Below are 18,921 nucleotides of genomic sequence, written 5' to 3'. Positions count from 1 at the left end.
TAGACACATCAAAAGGCAAACTGTGTGTTTATCGGGCTCCCCAGATCCAGTGAGGAGACACAGCAGGGTGGCCTCCCTCTGAATCACTCACCAGATGGAGGGAGTTGAGGTGAACAGGTCCATGGAGCAGCATTCCTCACCCTCATTGGGAAGGGAAGTCATGTTTTCTCTTGCCAGAGCCAGGCAACGAGACACTGTTGGTTTTGTCTCCGTCTCTCGGTGCCAGAGCAGAACCCAAGAGAGCTTATGAAGACGCAGACTGGGTGAAGTCGTGAGAGGAACGTGAGGGTCACTCAGTGGTGTAGATGCTCCGTGAATTCCTGGGGTGCTAATTCAAGAGAGCCAGTGTGGCGACGGACAGGCCACTCAATTCAGACAATTAATTAAAAGATATTTTAAAAATCTGACCTACAGCAAACAGAAAATAATCGCTTTGGGTTGTTCTTTGGAAGCTTAATCCCTAATGCAGGGAAAGCTGCCACCCTACTATTTTTCACAAATTCCTTTTTCTCCCATATCTGGATTGTTCTGCAGTGTCCCCCCACCCCCAAGCCCGATGTCAGATTTAACATTAACCACATCCCACACTAACTCATATTTGTATATATACATACATATGCATGTATGTATGCCCACATCCACTCTAATCTGAGTAAGACCTGATTGTCAATGTAGTGTTATGTTTTGTGCGTATTTAGCTAAACATCAATTGTGTGAGATCTTGACACTTCTTTTTCACGCCATTCTTTTCATTTTCATTTCAAGTCCCAACCTAGCCTCTGTGGAAACCTGATCCTCTTCCAAACAGTTCCCACATAGGTGAGATGACTGACCGTTAGAGGGGTATAGGTTTTATGGTCTCATCAATAAATAATCCCATTCCAGAGGCTCTTCTAAAGCTAGACAATTCCCAAGGTTTTCAGCTTGTAGACTTGATTTGACTGACTTGATAAATCTAGGTGGTGCCATCCTGGGACTGGCTGATTGGATACGATGCTGTTGTTGACTTGCGAAGGGAGAGGATAACCACCCCCCCAACAAGGCAGGAGAAATGGAAAGGAGGTCCAGTGTGTGCACTGAGGTCCCAAAAGCACATTTTGAACTGAGGGGAGTCTGCCCTAAATAATATATGAATTTGAGCAAATCAAATGCTCTTAGAAACCTCACCCTCAAAGGAAGGCCAACATATCAGAGACTGTCTACAGGAGGATTCTCAATGACCAAAGAACTTCACCCATGATTGGAACCATGGTACCTTTCAAGGCACTTATGGCTCCATGAACTTCCTCCCCCCAATTCAGTAATGCCTGATTAACATAATCTCTTCGCCCAACGTGGGGCTGGAACTCACCACCCTGAGATCAAGAGTCATATGCTCCACTGACAGAGCCAGCCACATATGGTGATGTTTGATTAAATGTCCTTCTCGCCCACCAGACCGGGGGCTTTTTGGCGGCAGGAATTGTGTCTGTTTTTGTGTCCCATGTTATACCCACTGCACAAAGTACAATAGTGGGCACATAGTAAGTTCACAATACATCCTCTTATTTACCGCTTATCTGGAGTAAGGCACTATGGCGTAGTCATTATGTGTGTGGCCAGGGTTTATGTTAAGGACCTGCCGGGGTTCGAGACCACCTTTGTCCCTTATCTTTGGGTAGGTTGCTTTTCCCTGTGCCTTGGTTTCCTCACCTGTAAAATGGAGAATGAAGAACCACTTCAAGAGGGGTTATACTTCCTTTTCTCTGTGTGCCAGTTTCTTGTTGACTACTTGTTTTAATTATGTTTTAACATGTTATACTCTATATTTTTAACATCAAATTGTATTATTGGTGATTTGGGTAATTCGGACCATGGAAAAAGAGAATACTTGTGTGTGCAATTTTTAAAAATTTGCCACTGTGTCAAGCAAAGCATTAAGTACTTGTGGCTTGCACATCTTCATGTGTGGAAACAGGTTCACAGTTTATTTTCGCAATGTGAAAAATGTATCTTGGTAATGTCGTTAGCAGCATGGGATTTGGGAAAGGTTCCAACACTTGGATAAGGGAGGAGAAAGAGAAGCAAGAATTCAGACCAGCACCTTCTGGGTTCTACAGCACAGAAAATCAACATGTGGGTTTCAGTTATTTCCAATATCTGTCTGAAAGTCAAAGAATACTCAGAGGGGAAAGGAAGGGAAAGGGACTTCAAAATGGCACCCAACCAAAAGGAGTTTAGCAGAAGGTCATAGAGGTAAGTGCTCAGGGGCGTCTTTGGGGAAGGCTACATCATCCATGGTTGTTTACAAAGCCAGGAGCTAAGGGGAATGAAGCAACTCAGAGGTGTTCATACGATAATTCTTGTTGTGGACTGATCATGTCTAGGTAAAGAATGAATTCCTCTCCCCACACGAATATTACAGACTTGGCCCACGTGTCCCGAAGGAGAGAGAGATGGAAAGGGGCAAAGGAAGCTTGATGTTCTGGACACCAGACACGATGAGTGTATATGTATATTTCCTTGGAGGATCTGGTTTTATGGGCACTGCGTTCCTTCTTTGAGGTGTTTTGGGACACTCACATAATATTCTGTAATTATCCCAATCTGTGTTTAAAAAATAGAACGAGCCACCATGACATTACCCCACGATCTCAGTTTACGGCAGATAATAACTGGCTGTGGCGAGTAGGCCTCGAAGATTCCTGTGTGTAGCAGTATATCATTAGTCTTTTCTTCAAGAGAAATATTATTACTGTCAGATCAGAATCTTTGCAAGCCTTTGGATACTTATTGTGTCTGACACATAAAAGTCTTCAACCCAGAGACACATGTTTGGTCTTTAGAAAATTGTTTCCCAAAGCAGTTACTGGATTTCTCTTCACATTTCTCCTCCATTTTCTCTACCACTTATTTTTGTCCGGTTGGCCATTTTTTTAATTGGTTGTTTTTATCAGTCTTCCTCAAAATTACCAGCATGGGATAATAAGCTATTCCTAAATATGGATGCTGTGGACCCCAGCATTCAAATTCAGTATTAGTTGAGGGTATGGTTGATGGGAAAGTAGATAAGATATCCATTTGGTGATTAAGGGCTCAGAAGAAAGAGTTTTGGCCCATTCCCAGTGGGGCATTGTTTTTCCTCATTTTGCCCTCCCCCACCCCCCATACATGAAGTTCCTGATGAATTCACCAATGAATTTTATCACATCCCTGGTGGGGATGGTGATTCTTGGATCTGTAGTTGAACTCAGGGGATTTGTAACTGGCTATGGGCCAAAATGTGTGGGAGGAAATATCTCACGGGGGTGCCTAAAGATCCTTGGTTTATGTACTTGAGCAAGAAAATGCTCAGCAGGGGAATTCAACAGTCTTTTGAGTGCTCTTTCTAGATTGCTTCTTTTCTTGGCTTGAGCAATGGGTTAGCACATTGGGCTATCCTGTGTAGTTCAGAGAAAGGACCCAGGGTTCCACTTAAGCTTCTTTCTAAGTGTTTTTTTTTTCTCATCAAAAATCATTTCTTTGTTCTTAGAAGTCATTTCTAGAAATGGTATTAGGGATTGAAGTTCTTTCATCTGGTAGAATGCTTTGTCTTTATTTTAAAAAACAAAAGAATTAGCTTGCTCACTTGGCACTGGTCTGTAATGATGATGTTATTGACATGGCACTGAAGGAAAAGTGCTTTTTTGGGGGGGTGGAATGAGCTTACATTAAGAGTGCTTGATAGGATGTATGCCCCCTGGTTATCAGAAACAAACGTTTGTTTCTTTCATTTCTTCCATTCATTTAAGAGATTGTTTTAAAGCACGACCTTACTCTCAGGGCTAGGGCTATAGCCTAAAGGGGCAAGTAGAGGAAATATTTCTTGCAGGTGCCCAGTGAGAGTTGGATCGGGGGAGAGTCCTTCTGGAAGGAGCTGTCATCTAGGGGGATGAAGCCAGTGCTGGACATGAGGCCAGAGCAGTGGCAGAAGTGATCCTCTGACCTCCCTCCCTTCCCATCTTCTGATATCCTGCGCTTGGCTCTCTCCCGTTGGCTAAATCCAAATGTGGCCACTGGTGAAAGATCTAGAGTCTGAGTGGTGCTTACCATGGAGGTCAGACTCTCAGGAGTAGAGGAGGGTAAAGATGGATTGGGGTGAGGAGACAAACATGGATACAGGTGATAGAACCCCAGACAAGCCCCTCCACCTAGGGCATTTTTACTCACGAGCCTTTACCTCAGCCTGAGCAACATGGCTTCTCACCACCAAAGGACTCGTGTCTGACTGCACATTAATTTCTTTGGCTTTGTTTTGCTTTCAATCAGAGAGTCTCTTCTCCTGCTTAGCATCTCCTAGCCTTCACTTTCTCCTCCATGGTTTTCTGTTCTTTATCTCCTGTCCTGTTCTCTCTGTTCTTCCGCTTACCATCTCTTCTATTCTTGGACCTTTCCTTAGCCCAACGGAGGTCATAAATTCCACCAAAAATCACCAAGATTCTCTTTTATAAACTCTTTTATTATTCTCTGGTGAAGCAAGAGGATTCAGTAGGACAGTTCCAATTTTGACACTGGAAAAGTTGCTCAGGAATTCACCTTCAAGACAGGAACAGTGGTCTGGAATACCAAAAGGAGCCAAGACTTTCGGTAGAGTGAGTTCGGAGAAACGAGTACAACTTAAGTCGTGTTGCAAGAGAATCGAAAATCCCCAAAAGAAAGGAAAGAAAAGCATCATGAACATTGGAACTCTTTTCCTCAGAAGAAGATCATCGATATTTCCTCATTGCTTTACCCATCATTTTTCTGTTTGCTGTTTTCAGCTTCTCTGCTGCACATTGGCTATGCCCCTCAAGTGCCTCTCAGGACCCATCCCAAAGTGGTGTTCTGGGTGGAATGAAATGAAGCCACTTCGGTTCCTCCACACAATGCCTGTGGGCTGGAAGGTACCACACAGATCAGCCTCCTGTTAAGAAATATTGGTTCTTAATCACCCTTGTTCCCAACTCTGAAGATGACTTCATTATTGCTCTGGTAACAGTTTTCCAAACACACACTTCTGCCTTTCATCAGAATGAGGGAAAACCATTTCCCTTTCAAATCAGGAATTTGTTTTCTGGGTGAAGACATTAAGCATGTGTTTAACGGTCCCACAATGTGCTGAGATCTACTCACAGGGGGTAGTGATTCATGAAGACGAGAACTTGGATCTCACACCCTTTGAAGTCTCAAGTTGCCCAATTATAGACATTGTGCGACATGCAGTTGGGCATCAAATCTAAACTATTCCTGGGGTTGTCTTTAATGATTAAAAAATGCCCACATGTGATGTGTCAACAGCTTGCAATTTTATAATTGGGGTGAGGCTACTGTGGCCTTAGTTGCCAATAATGTGTTAATATCAGATTCAGAGTGTCCAATTACGGTGGAACATAAAACGGTGTGTGGTAGCGAATGAATACAAGATCACTTATGTTTTGGTGGAATTTTCTATGAAGCTACAATGCATTCTATGACATTGGAGGAATGGCTTTCCAAATAACATGTATGTCACCATGTGGCCAGAGTCAGAGCACCAAATGAGTCATGATGACCTCGTGGTGTTTCAGAATTTTCCCAAGATAGGATTAGATACAGGATAGGGATGGAGGGTCAGCCACACTTGGGAGATTATTTCCCATCTCTTCCCTGACACATCTGAACCCTTGTTCATGTGGTTAACATGCCACTTCCACTCAGAAACTAGGATCTGGTTTCTCTCTGCTTCACTTCCTTCCCAGAAGTGAGTCATGAATAGTGGTTTAGAATCTTCTGAGGCTGAAGGTGTCTTTGTTCAGCTTCTCCTTTGCTCCTCAGTTGGCATCAAACTGCACTTCCCGGTTGTGTGCACTTTGTACTGTGTGCATAAGTTATGATCCGAGCTATTCTCTCCATTTGTTTTTTTTTTTTATCCATCCATCCATCCATCCATCCATCCATCCATTCAGTAACTGTTTATGATTATCACACCATGGCCAAAGTACTGTTTAAGATGCCGGGGACACAGCAGTGAGCAAGATAGATAAAGTGCCTTTTCTCTTATATTCTTGCCGCAGAAATAAATAAGTAGACAAACAAGCAAACTAGTAAACATTTTAGATAGTACTAAGAATTATGAAGGAACTAAAATAGGGTGATGTTATTGAGTAGCCTAGTAGGGCTAGGGAATGGCAACACTGGATGAGGAGTTTCTCTCTGGGTAAGTGATTTTTATGAAGAGGCATAAAGAATGAGTGTCCAGCAATGCAATGATCTGAAGAAGAGTGTCCTGGGTGAAGGAACTGCCATTGCAAAAAGCTGTCAGGCAGGAGTGGACTTGGTTCACTGAAGGAGCTATAACAATAGCACCACTCCTCCAGAGAAGACACCCAGATGGCCAACAGACACGTGACACGATGCTCAGCGTCCCTCCTCATCAGGGAAATGCAGATCAAAACCACACTGAGATGCCACCTCACACTGGTCAGAGTGGCTAAAATGAACGAATCAGGAGACTACAGATGCTGGCGAGGATGTGGAGGGATGAGGATGTCCCTCCTACACTGTTGGTGGGAATGTAAACTGGTGCAGCCCCTCTGGAAAACAGGGTGGGGGTTCCTCAAAAATTAGCAATAGAACTCCTCTATGACCCAGCAATAGCACTGCTAGGAATTCACCCGAGGGATACAGGAGTGCTGATGCGCAGGGGCACATGGACCCCAATGTTCACAGCAGCACTCTCCACAACAGCCAAAACATGGAAAGAGCCTAAGTGTCCATCAAGGGATGAATGGATCAAGAAGATGTGGTTTATATACACAATGGAATACTACATGGCAATGAGAAAGAATGAAATCCAGCTATTTGTAGCAACATGGATTGACCTTGAGGGTGTTATGCTGAGCGAAATAAGTCAGGCAGAGAACAGATATCATATGTTTTCACTCATATGTGGAACAGGAGAAACTTAACACAGGGCCATGGGGGAGGAGAAGGGGAAAAATAGTTTCAAACAGAGAGGGAGGGAGGCAAACCATAAGAGACTCTTAAATACTGAGAACAAACTGAGGGTTGATGGGGTGGGAGAGGGGAAAGTGGGTGATGGGCATGGAAGAGGGCACTTGTTGGGATGAGCACTGGGTGTTATATGGAAACCAACTTGACGATAAACTCTAAAGAAAAAAATAAATGTTAAACATGAAAAAAAAAAAAAAACAAAAAAGCAACAACAACAACAAAAAAAACCCAGTAGCACCAGCGGAATCAGTATGTGGCTATACTAGTCAGCTAAGGGGTGACGGGGAAGAGATTATGTCAGTGTAGTCGGGGCCAGCTTATGTTGACCATAGTGAGACGCTGGAATTTTTAAAAAAAGTTTTAAATTTTTAATTGTTTAGAAGTGGGGGGAGGAGCACAAGGAATCTTAAGCAGGCTCCACTCTCAGCGCAGAGCCCAACACGGGGCTGGATTCCATGACCTGAGCCGAAATCAAAGTTGGACACTCAACTGACTGAGCCCCCCAGTGCCCTGAGGAGCTGGGGCTTTGTTGCACTTCTACTCATCCAGCTGGTCTTACACATCCCACATTTCTTCACTTTCCTGTTATCCAGCTCAGGTTCCGTGGTTTGTTATTATGATCTTTCCCTTGAAAACATTTTCCCTTTTTGTATTAGCTACCTATTGCCATATAACACATTTCACATGAAAAAGTTAGTGGATTAAAACAGGAAGAATTTTTTTTTTTAATCTTAATTTCATGCTGTGTTTGTAGATCAAGAATCCAGGGTGGCTCACTTGGGCAGTTCTGTCTGAGCGTCTCTCATGAGATTGCAGTCAAGGTGTTAGCCAGCACTTGATTCGAAGAGGCACATGCACCCCAATGTTTATAGCAGCACTATCGACAGTAGCCAAAGTATGGAAAGAGTCCAGATGTCCATCAACAGACAAATGGATAAACAAGACGTGGAAGATACATATAATGGAATAATAGTACCAGGTGATCAAAAAGAATGAAATCTTGCCATTTGCAACTACGTGGCTGGAACTAGAGTATATTATGCTAAGCGAAATAAGTCAGAGAAAGACAAATGTCATATGATTTCACCCACATGTGGGACTTAAGAAACAAAACAGATGAACATAATAATATAAAGCAAAAATAATATAAAAACAGAGAGGGAGACAAACCATAAGAGACTCTTAAATACAGAGAACAAACTGAGGGTTGTTGGAGAGAGATGTTGGGTGGGTGCGTGGGCCAAATGGGTGACGGGCATTAAGGAGGGCACGTGTTGGAATGAGCACTGGGTGTTATATGTAAGTGATGAATCACTAAATTCTGCTCCTGAAATCATTATTACACTATATGTTAACTAACTTGGATTTAAATTCAAAAAATAATAAAGGATGTATGGAAGAGCTAAAAATAAAATAAAATAATAAAATAAAATAAAATAAAGATGTTAGCCATCCCTGTAGCTGCCTGAAGCTTTGACTAGGGCTACAGTATCTACTTCCAAGTCCAGTGACTCACATACCTGGTAAGTTAGTCCTGGCTATGGACAAAGCCCTTAGTTTCTTGTTACATGGGCCTCTTCATAGGACTTCTTGAGGGTCCTCATTGACGTACGTGGTGGCTGATTTCCTCAGGGACAGTATACTGAAGAGAGCCCAAGATAATTTTCCCATCCCTTTTAAATATGAAATCAAACGTATGTGGTATTATACTATTTTAGTGTATATGTGTCCCCCCCCCCCCCCAGATTTTCACTTGGGGACATAAATCAGAGTGGGTGTGAGGCTCTGAGGTCATAAAGAATATTAAGTTTGGGGCACCTGGGTGGTTCAGTCTGTTGAGCATCGGAGTCTTGATTTGGGCTCAGGTCATGATCCCAGAGTCATGGGATCCAGTCCTGCATCAGGCTCCATGCTGAGCCTGGAGCCTGCTTAAGATTCTCATTCTCTCTCTCTCCCCTGCTCACGCACTGCCTCTCTCTAAAAAATAAATACAATAAAATAAATAAGTACTAAATTTAGAAGCCCAGTCCACCACTTATTAGCTCCATGACCTGTGGCACATTTCTTATTCCTCCAAACTTCTGTCCCCTGATCCATGAAGATGATCCCACCTCGCAGCTCACTACTGATAGGAAGAGAAAAATGAGAGAGTGTTCAGCACAAACAGCCATAGCGATCGGCACACGCAGTGTCAGCGTGTGTTAGCTACCTCTGCCTTGGCCCGTGTTCCCTTTTCTGTTGCTACAGAACACAGTACTTTTTCATGAAGTTTGGTAACAATCAGTTTAGATTGCACAGACAGTAAATCTGATACTCTGGAGGAGCCCTGGTAATGCATATTCAGGATGCCAGCAGCTCAGACCTGTAATTAAAAAAATTCCCCCTTGCTATGGTAGAATATGGCAGTATCTCCTGTCATCCTCAACTGTGAGTCAAGCACTGGGTCAGCACAATAAGAGGCATCTAAGTTCAACCCCAATGCGAGAACCTAATGAACTCTCAAAGTCAAAGGATGAGCTGACGATTCAGGTATTTATATCAAAAGGTGTTGAAAGGTTATTTGGAATGCGGCAGAGGATGAGAAGCTGGATTTCATATTCACTCCAGAATTATAGTTTTGGTGAGTCTTCTAAGAAATGGAGCTAAGGAACTTTTAAAGATCATTCATTTTTTTTTTTTTTTTCAGCTAAGGTTGTGAGCACTTACTGTATGCCAGATACTGGGCTCGGTAGATCAGAACAAGACTGCCTGAAAACCCCAACCCACGTAGTGTTCAGAGATGAAGTTAATAGCCAGTTGAGTGCATAGCCCTTAGTACTTGGTTTCATGGCTTAAGTTTTTACAATTTATGGGAAATTTGAAGTATTACCATCGATATATTCAAATGAGTAGCATTAGTGGTAGGCAGGAGGAAAAAAATCCTAATACTTTTCCCATAAAACATTGGTACCCAGGTAATTAGCAGCCTAATTATTCAATAATAGATAGAAATGCGTTGACTTGTTGAGACAAACGTGCTTCCCCAAGCCACTGCCTAGAACTGAAGTGCCAACAACATGGTTTGAGCAATATCATGATTACAATTCATTTTTCTCAATTGACTTTCTGAAGGATGATACAGGATCCATGGGAACCATTTGTACCGCAAGGTAAATATGTTAGTAATGAATAGATTCCCAGAGCAGTTTCAACACTGCGTGGACATTTATGCATTCCCTAAACTTTGTTTCAAAGGCAAGTGAAATTCCTTCTGAATTGGGTAAATGGAATGCATTCTGTCAATTGCACCTTTTGTTACAATTAACTCGGTTGCTCCTGTGGTTCATATATTGGTCAACCTAATCTGGCTTGACAAGCCAATTCTTTTGTTTCATTGCTAATCCATAGGGCAGATTGTAATCTCCAACAATTAATACTGCATTCCTACATATCTTGGAAATTTCATGACTGCCAATGTAGCCTTTTTAAAGTTGTGCATACAGGTCTCTAGGGAAACAATGAATGTTTGTGGAATGAATGCATACTCATTTTAATGAATGGAATTTGCACTGAACTCTTGAAATTTTGCACTAAAATAGTATATATACATACATATGTACACACACACACATATATATATGTATACATATTTTAAATAGTATCTTGAGAAAAATTTTAGTGAAAGAGCAACCTAGAGCCCTAGTTCTCAACCAGAGTGATTTCACCCCTCTCCCTCCTGGAGCTACTTGACAATGGCTGGTGATATCATTTTGTCACAACTGACAGAGGGTGCTGTTGGCATCCAGTAGGTGAATCCAGGGCTGTTACTAAGTATTCTGCAATGCACAGGGCGGCCGGCACCCCCGCAATGACAACTTTCTGAGCCCTAAATGTCACTAATAATGAGGCTGAGAAACCCCGATCCACTTGAATTGTTCTGGATAATTCCGTTTAAAAAAATCATCTAAAATGAAGTGATAAAATATGGTTTTTAAGGCTTTGGGCTTTCCGATCAAATCCACGATCCACGTCTAGGCTCTCCCTTTCAAGGCAGATGACTTCAGACAAGTTTCTTAATTTATCCAACCTCGTTTGTTCATTTGTATCCTGGCTTTTGCAAGAGCAATGTCTTACTGCTGTATGCTTAAAATGAAATAATGTAGGCAGAGTGCTGAGTACACTCTTGGCACATAGTAAGCCCTTTAGTAGAAGATGATTATTACCGTGAGCTTCTCTATGTAGAGGACAGTGGTGGTGCTCCCCAAGATGGAATTAGAGTCATGTAATATCAAGGCAGGCTGGGTGGAAGTCACTTGGTGATTTGCCAGCTTCTTTCTTCTCATGCTTCCTGTGCAAATTTTGTTACTCACCAGAACCAGGGCTAGGGTAAGGCAAGTGAGGCTCTCATTCTGGATACAAGTATTTTTTAAAAATTTTTAAATTAATTAATTTTGAGAAAGAGAGGCATGTGTGGGGAAGGTGAGGAAGCACAAGCAGGGGAGGGACAGAGAAAAAGAGACACAGAATCCCAAGCAGGCTCTGCACTATCAGCGCAGAGCCCAATTCAGGGCTCAAACTCAACGAACCGCGAGATCATGACCTGAACCAAGATCAAGAGTCAGATGCTTAAGACATCTGCCACCTAGGCACCCTTCTGGCTGCAAATATTAAGGAACTTCCAAAAAACTTAGTTTAGATAAATATTTTAGCTTGATATTAAAAAAAAAAATCGAACTGGCAAACTACATCCCAGAGGATGGCCACCTGTTTTTGTAAATAAAGTTTTATTGGAAGTTCACCACTCCACAAGTTTCATCCAGCATTTTTAAAGGGTTGTTCTTTAAAGTTTATTTTTTGTCTTTATTTATAGGGGAAATGTTGCACCAAAGTGACATTTGCAAGTGTGAGCAATTGCAAGTTCCTGGCATATATCCTCTGAAAGGGGTCAGCAACAGTTTGGAACCTGTGTTCACTTGTGTGAGGATGGTTAAATAAGAGTAACCATGGCCGGGATGGACATTGTGCTTCCCAACATGGGTTCTCTCATTCACCAGTCTTTTGCTTCTTCCCCTTTTTTGTTTTAAGGTTTATTTTTGAGAGAGAGAGAGAGAGAGAGAGAGAGAGAGACAGAGCATGAGCGGGGGAGGAGCAGAGAGAGAGGGAGACACAGAATCCAAAGCAGGCTCCAGGCGCCGAGCTGTCAGCACGGAGCCTGATGTGGGGCTCGAACCCATGGACTGTGAAATCATGACCTGAGCCGAAGTCGGACACTTAACTGACTGAGCCACCCAGGCGCCCCTCTCTTGCTTCTTCCTAATTCACAAGATTAGTTCCAAACTTTGGGAACTAAAAAAATATTTTTAAAACTAGTTATTATTAAAGGGAAAGAGTCCAAGCCCTATTTTTTAATATCTGTGGCTATAGAGGTCAGAGGGAAAATCAGAATGAAGAGAAAGAAAAGGGAAGTTAATAATTAATAAGAATGAAAGCATAAGCTAATGAAATGAAAAAAAAGTTTTGTTCTTTGTAAAGACTGGACATAGGTTTTTACTGAGGTGCAGAGAGCATACAAATAAATAATGGTAAGAATTTTAAAGATCCTACAATTAGGGCAGATATTTTTTATTTTTTTAATTAAAAGATGTTTTAAAAGATTTTATTTCTAAGTAATCTCTACACCCAATGTAAGGCTCAAACTCATGACCTTCAGATCAAGATCCACATGCTTTCCAACTGAGCCAGCCAGGCACACCCTTATGGTAGATATTTTTTAAACTGGAGGGAATATACTGAGCAACTGTATGCCAAGATGTCTATAAATTAAAATGAGATTGATATTTTTCTTTTTTTTAATTTTTTAATGTTTATTTATTTTTGAGAGTGAGACAGAGAGACAAAGCATGAGCAGAGAAGGGGCAGAGAGAGAGGGAGACACAGAATCTGAAGCAGCTCCAAGCTCTGAACTGTCAGCACAGAGCCCGACGCGGGGCTGGAGCTCACAAACTGTGAGGTCATGATCTGAGATGAAATCAGACGCTCAACCGACTAAGCCACCCAGGGGCCCGGAGAGTGATACTGTTCTTAGAAAATGTTTGAATTCCTTAAACTGACCCACGAAGAAAAAAAAATCTGAATAAAGCAATAACCTTAAAGGAATTAATGTCACTGTTGAAGGTCTCCACACCCAAGTCAGGGCTGGTCCCATGCCTATCAGACCTTAGCTGGGCAGATGCATGGGGTCCCATGCTTACAAGGGCCCTGTGCTTGGTTTGATGCTTTGCAAGCCTCTGTCTTGAATATCTTAATTGTTTAAAAATTTTTTTTAATGTTTATTTATTTTTGAGAGAGAGAGAGAGAGAGAGTGCAAGCAGGGGACGGGCAGAGAGAGAGGGGGACACAGAACCAAAGCAGGCTCCAGGCTCTGAGCTGTTAGGACAGAGCCTGATGCGGGGCTTGAACTCACAAACTGTAAGATCATGACCTGAGCTGAAGTCAGCTTAACTAACTGAGCCACCCAGGCACCCCAATTGTTCTGTTTTGTTTTGTTTTGTTTTGTTTTGTTTTGTTTGTAACAAGGAGCTCCTCATTTTCATTGCATACTGGACCCTGCAAAGTAGGTAGCCAATCCCGTCCACGCCTGTACGTTTTCATAGGTGAGATATACAAGTAACTTTTAAGGTACTGATAATACAAAGCTTTTCTGAGACAAGGGGAAAGAAGTCAAGTTATGCAGTTCATTTTAGAAGAGTAGTGTAATTTTGTGAACTTCTAAGATCTCCTGATCAGCCGCTTAGAAATTAAGAGATAAAATGTGATTTCATCAGATTTGCCAGAACATGAATAACTACCATAGTCATTCATTCCCTAAAATGTGTGATTTTGATCCGTACAACGGAATCATTCTTTCCCCAAATGCAGTTGTTTTCTGATTGTTTTCTGGACCCAACAAGAAACATGCAAGACAAGCTTATCCCAAGTTCGCACTGGGCCAGTTGATGAGTTAACTATTTTAAGCTCTTCCGGCACTTGCAGACTTTTAAAGCCTTAATATGAATTTTTTTTCCAGGTCACTGCTAGTGAACCTTGGAAAGATTTGGCAAGTTTACTCAATGGTCGTCCAAAGTCTGACTCAGCACCTTACTACGGAAACTCTTAAGAGAAAAAAAAAAATGGACTTAGTTTCAGGAATCTCATTAAGAAGAAAACGGCAACATAGCTGTTTTTTCCCACTTTTTCTATAGCTTTGATGTAACCAACATCATGACTCCAAAAGGCAGCCATGAAGTAGTCTTTGTGGGCTTGGGATGTTAATTACTTGTTTTAATTAATAAGCTGCTTCATTAAATTAATAATTGAATGAAAACCAGAGTCCACTTCAGTGATGTCTCTTTTTGCTCACTTTCCTGATTCCTTTCTTGCTTTCACGTATTCATTTCCAAGGAGAGGTGAGACAGCTCATATGTGGGGCTTTCCTATCTGGAAGTTATTGGAGAGCAATGATCTCTGACAATTTCCTGCCATTCAGGTATTTAAAAAAGAACTAACGATGTCAGGCTTGAAAGGCGGATGAGCTTGTGTCCTAGTGAATTACACTGTGGAGAAAAGAATTTCAAGGTGTCCATAAGGAAAAACTCTTGTCGTAGAACAGAATTCCTTTATCCTTAACAAGTATGCAATTTAATAGATAAGGGTTTGATAGATATTCGTTGGATAAATGAGTGCATGATGCTGGTTCTGATGGTTAATCTAGGACTTATTAAGTTCCTTTTTGGACGTTCCTTTTTAATAGGAGTCAGCCTTCGTTTCCTTGCCAGGCTTTCCAACAGAACTGCCTAATCATCAAAACCAGCAAAGGGAAGTCTCCTGGAAGACTCTAACCTAGTCAGGGGAGTGACATCTTGTCACCGTTGACATATTCCATTGGTTAGAAGCAAGTTACAGGGATTACTCATACTCAAGTCACAAAGAGGCGATTACCGCGAGGTGGAGACCCATGGGTCACCTGAGTTTCCGACCTCCACAGCCTGATCTCCTGGGTTCATACCCTGGCCCTGTAGCACACCCGTTCCATCGAGCGTCAGTTATCCCCAAGCCTCGGCTTCCTCAACTGCAAAATGAAAACCCTCCTCCTCCCTTCATCACAGGGCTATTAAATCCCAGCAATTCCTAATTCCCACTGACACAGGTGCTGTTTTGGTGATTGTTGCCTAATTTGTAGGTCTCGTTAAACGTCATTCATTTATTCTCATCTCCTCTTTAACATTTAAATCAACTCATTTAAAAAGCAAATTTAATCATACTACTGGAAATATTAAAAGAGAACTAGTATTACCAGAAAATAATAATAAACATATACAATATCGGTAATGAAAATTATTTCTCAGCAAACTTCCAAAATTCATCACATACCTTGTAAGGGATATACATGCACCCTTAATAAAAAAGCACTGGGGGAAATAATCAATGTAATAGACTTAATACAGTGCCAACTACAGAGGTGCTTAACAAAGGCTAGCTTTTTTTTTAATTATAAAAATGCTTATTTTTGAGAGAGAAAGAGAAAGCAGGAGCAGGGGAGGGTCAGAGAGAGAGGGAGACACAGAATCTGAATCAGGTTCCAGGCTCTGAGCTGTCAGCACAGAGCCTGCTGCTGGGCTCGAACCCACGAACCGTGAGATCATGACCTGAGCTGCAGTCCGACGCTTAACCGACTGAACCACCCAGGCACCCCAGGTTAGCTGTTCTTATTAAGTATCTGTAGGCTTGGTATCCAGAATATTATTGTGTATAGGATGGATAAATATCTAACACAGGGTGTGAAATTCTGCAAGCCAATCGTGATGCTCTTCCTGCTGTATCTGGACTCAACTTCTGAATCTTTCTCAATTTTGTATTTCTGGTCACCAAAATATACCACCAACCAACTGGTTTTGGCCTTCAATACCGGCCTCCGAGAGATGTCACCTGGTGTCATGAAGTCTGGGTGGATGATAACAGGTAACATTAACAATAAATGAGCTGAGGAAGGAAATCTCCTGATTAAAAAAAAAAACAACTGCAAATGAAAAACAATTACAAGGCACTCATCGTCATTCAAGCCTTTGCCATTGACTTTTGGCTTCCTGTTCAGCTCACCTTCCCTCTCAGCCTGTGCAGAAAGTATCTCACACTCCTTTTCACTAAAGCAAAACATATCTGAAGGAAAAGTGTCCACAGTGCAAACCTTCTAATCAATTCTAAGGCGTCGTGTTTGGTTGTTGATGCTACTCGGACAGCCCCAGGTGCAAGGTGTCCTCATGATTAAGAGTTCCACAAATATTTTTTTGCTGATAAAGGGAGGTTCTGCAGAATAGAACAATCACGGACAGCAATAAGTGATTATGTCATTTGGATCAACGTCCAATCCAGGAGATTAGGGGACATCCAACAAATTAGGTTGAACCATAAATGGAGACTTGGAGTTCAGCCAGAGTTGGTCAACAGGTTTATACGAGATACTTGCTGATTAATTGACTGACCCATTCGCAGCTTCTCTGAGCACCATGAAGTATGGGGGAATGAGTAAGGGGCATGGAGTCAGGGGGATCAGGCTGAGTTGGTTTCCTGCCTACCGGGCTTTCTTGAGCAAGATGTTTGACTTCTCCAAGCCTGTTTAAAAAATAGGAAGATTCACCAGCTCCCTCCGCAAGGCCCGTGTGAAGAACAAGGCACCGGAAAGGACCCAGAACTCACTCTGTAAATGTGAGTGGTTTGAATCAGATCTTTGCTTTTTACGATGTCCGTGAAATCCAAGGAGAGTCCCTAAAGACCAAGGGGAAACTGTAGGCAATTCCTAGGAGGTGCAAAATGGTGTGAGGAGTGAGGTGTGGCAGGCAATAGAGAGGAGTGCAGAGAGCCTGGGGCACACGCCCTGCCCCTGGGGGAGGGGCCTGTGTGCTGGTGGCCCCCAAGACCAGGCCTCCCGAGGATCCACGGGAGCTAGAAATTCAAACTCATATGTCAAACCTCACAACGGTCCGACATTGATGCATTTCAAAACACTTCCTACTATCGGGTTGCCTGGGCGGCCCAGCTGGTTAAGTGTCCGACTCTTTTTTTTTTTTTTATGTATTTATTTTATTTTGAGAGACAGAGACAGAGTGTGAACAGGGGAGGGCCAGAGAGAGAGGGAGACACAGAATCTGAAGCAGGCTCCAGGCTCTGAGCTGTCAGCACAGAGCCCGACCACGGGGCTTGAACCAACGGACTATGAAATCATGACCTGAGCCGAAGTCAGACACTTAACTGACTGAGCCACCCTGGTGCCTCTAAGTGTCCAACTCTTGATTTTGGCTCAGGTCATGATCTTACGGTTTGTGAGTTCAAGCCCTGCATCGGGCTCTGCGCTGACAGCTTGGAGCCTGCTTGGGATTCTCTGCTCTTCCCCTGCTTGCACTCTCTCTCTCAAAATAAATAAATAAGGATTAAAAAAATACCTCTTACTTATTGAGGACTCAGAATGTGCCAGACATTTTCTAAGTGTTATAATGCATGGTTTCCACTTATTCTCTCAATAGCTCTATGAGGTACACTGTGGTCATCATCTTTGTTTTACAGATGAGAGAAGTAAAGCACAGAGAGGTCAAAATAACTTGCCTAAATGCTACATAGTTGGCGGATGGTGTAGCTGGGGTTGAAATCAAATCAATCTGCTTCCAGTGCTGAGTTTTGAAACATGCACTAAACTGCCTCTCAGGTTTTCCTAACCTTTTGTTCTGACATAATTTCAAAAGATACAAGTGTGGGGCGCCTGGGAGGCTCAGTCGGTCGAATGTCTGACTTTGGCTCAGGTCATGATCTCACAGCTCGTGAGTTTGAGCTCTGAGCATCGGGCTCTGTGCTGACAGCTTGGAGCCTGGAGCCTGCTTCGGATTCTGTGTCTCCTTCTCTCTCTGACTCTCCCCTGCTCATGTTCTGTCTGTCTGTCTCTCTCTCAAAAGTGAATAAACATGAAAACATTTTTTAAAAGGTACAAGAGCAATACAAAGAATTTCCATGTACCTTTCACCCAGATCCCTCAGGTATTAGCATTTACTACTTCTGTTTTCTTTGGTTTTTCAGTCTCTGTCTCTCTTTTTACACACACACACACACACACACACACACACACACACACACACACATACTTGCACACACAGAGGAACCTATCTGAAAAGTCTCCCATCAGCCAACTCTGGGACAAATTTGAACATCAAAATAAATAATGACAGTGAAAAATTATAGCTTATTTAACAAGTCACAAGCTCACACTTATATAAATAAGCAAATGAAGAAGAAAAATTCTATATGTTAATTAACTGGAAGTGAAATAAAAACTTGAAGCAAAAAAAAAAAAAATCTTCCTAACAGAATACCAATGAATAAAAGTAAATTGTTCCAAGATTGATGGAATTAGAATGATCAGTATTCAGCAGCTCTGTGTGGACCAAATGGAATGTATCAAATGTAATCTCTGGGTTTGTATTTTCCAATATTTAGCACAAAAGCTCCCATGGTTAGACTATTGGTCTGATGGAATAAATAGTATTTTTTAAATTGCTCTGAGAATTCTCCATCCTTCCTGAACAGAAATAAAGACCATAGCACTAATTCCTTGCACTCCCCATGTCCTAAGCCCTGCTGAGGTAGGTAAAACTGATTAAATTTCTAGATGCTGTTATGTCCTATTTTTCCATCTGCGTCCAGAACATTTCATTGGATGTGTTCTACAAGGAATGCTTAGAAGGGGAGCTGTTTCATTTTTTCTCCTTTGATCCAGGAATATGACTTTGGACACCATTCTTGCTCTGTGACATGCACCGGGCTAGGCACACGTCACATTTTCCCTTACGAGAACACTTCTGTACGAGGTACGTTAGCCTCCGTTGAACAGCTGAGGCTCACGGAGGTTAGGGAGCCAATCCAAGACACACA

This window comes from Hyaena hyaena, unplaced genomic scaffold, assembly GCF_003009895.1.
Source record: "Hyaena hyaena isolate Hyena2069 unplaced genomic scaffold, ASM300989v1 scaffold_42, whole genome shotgun sequence".
NCBI lineage: Eukaryota > Metazoa > Chordata > Mammalia > Carnivora > Hyaenidae > Hyaena > Hyaena hyaena.
This window is presented reverse-complemented; position numbering follows the sequence as displayed.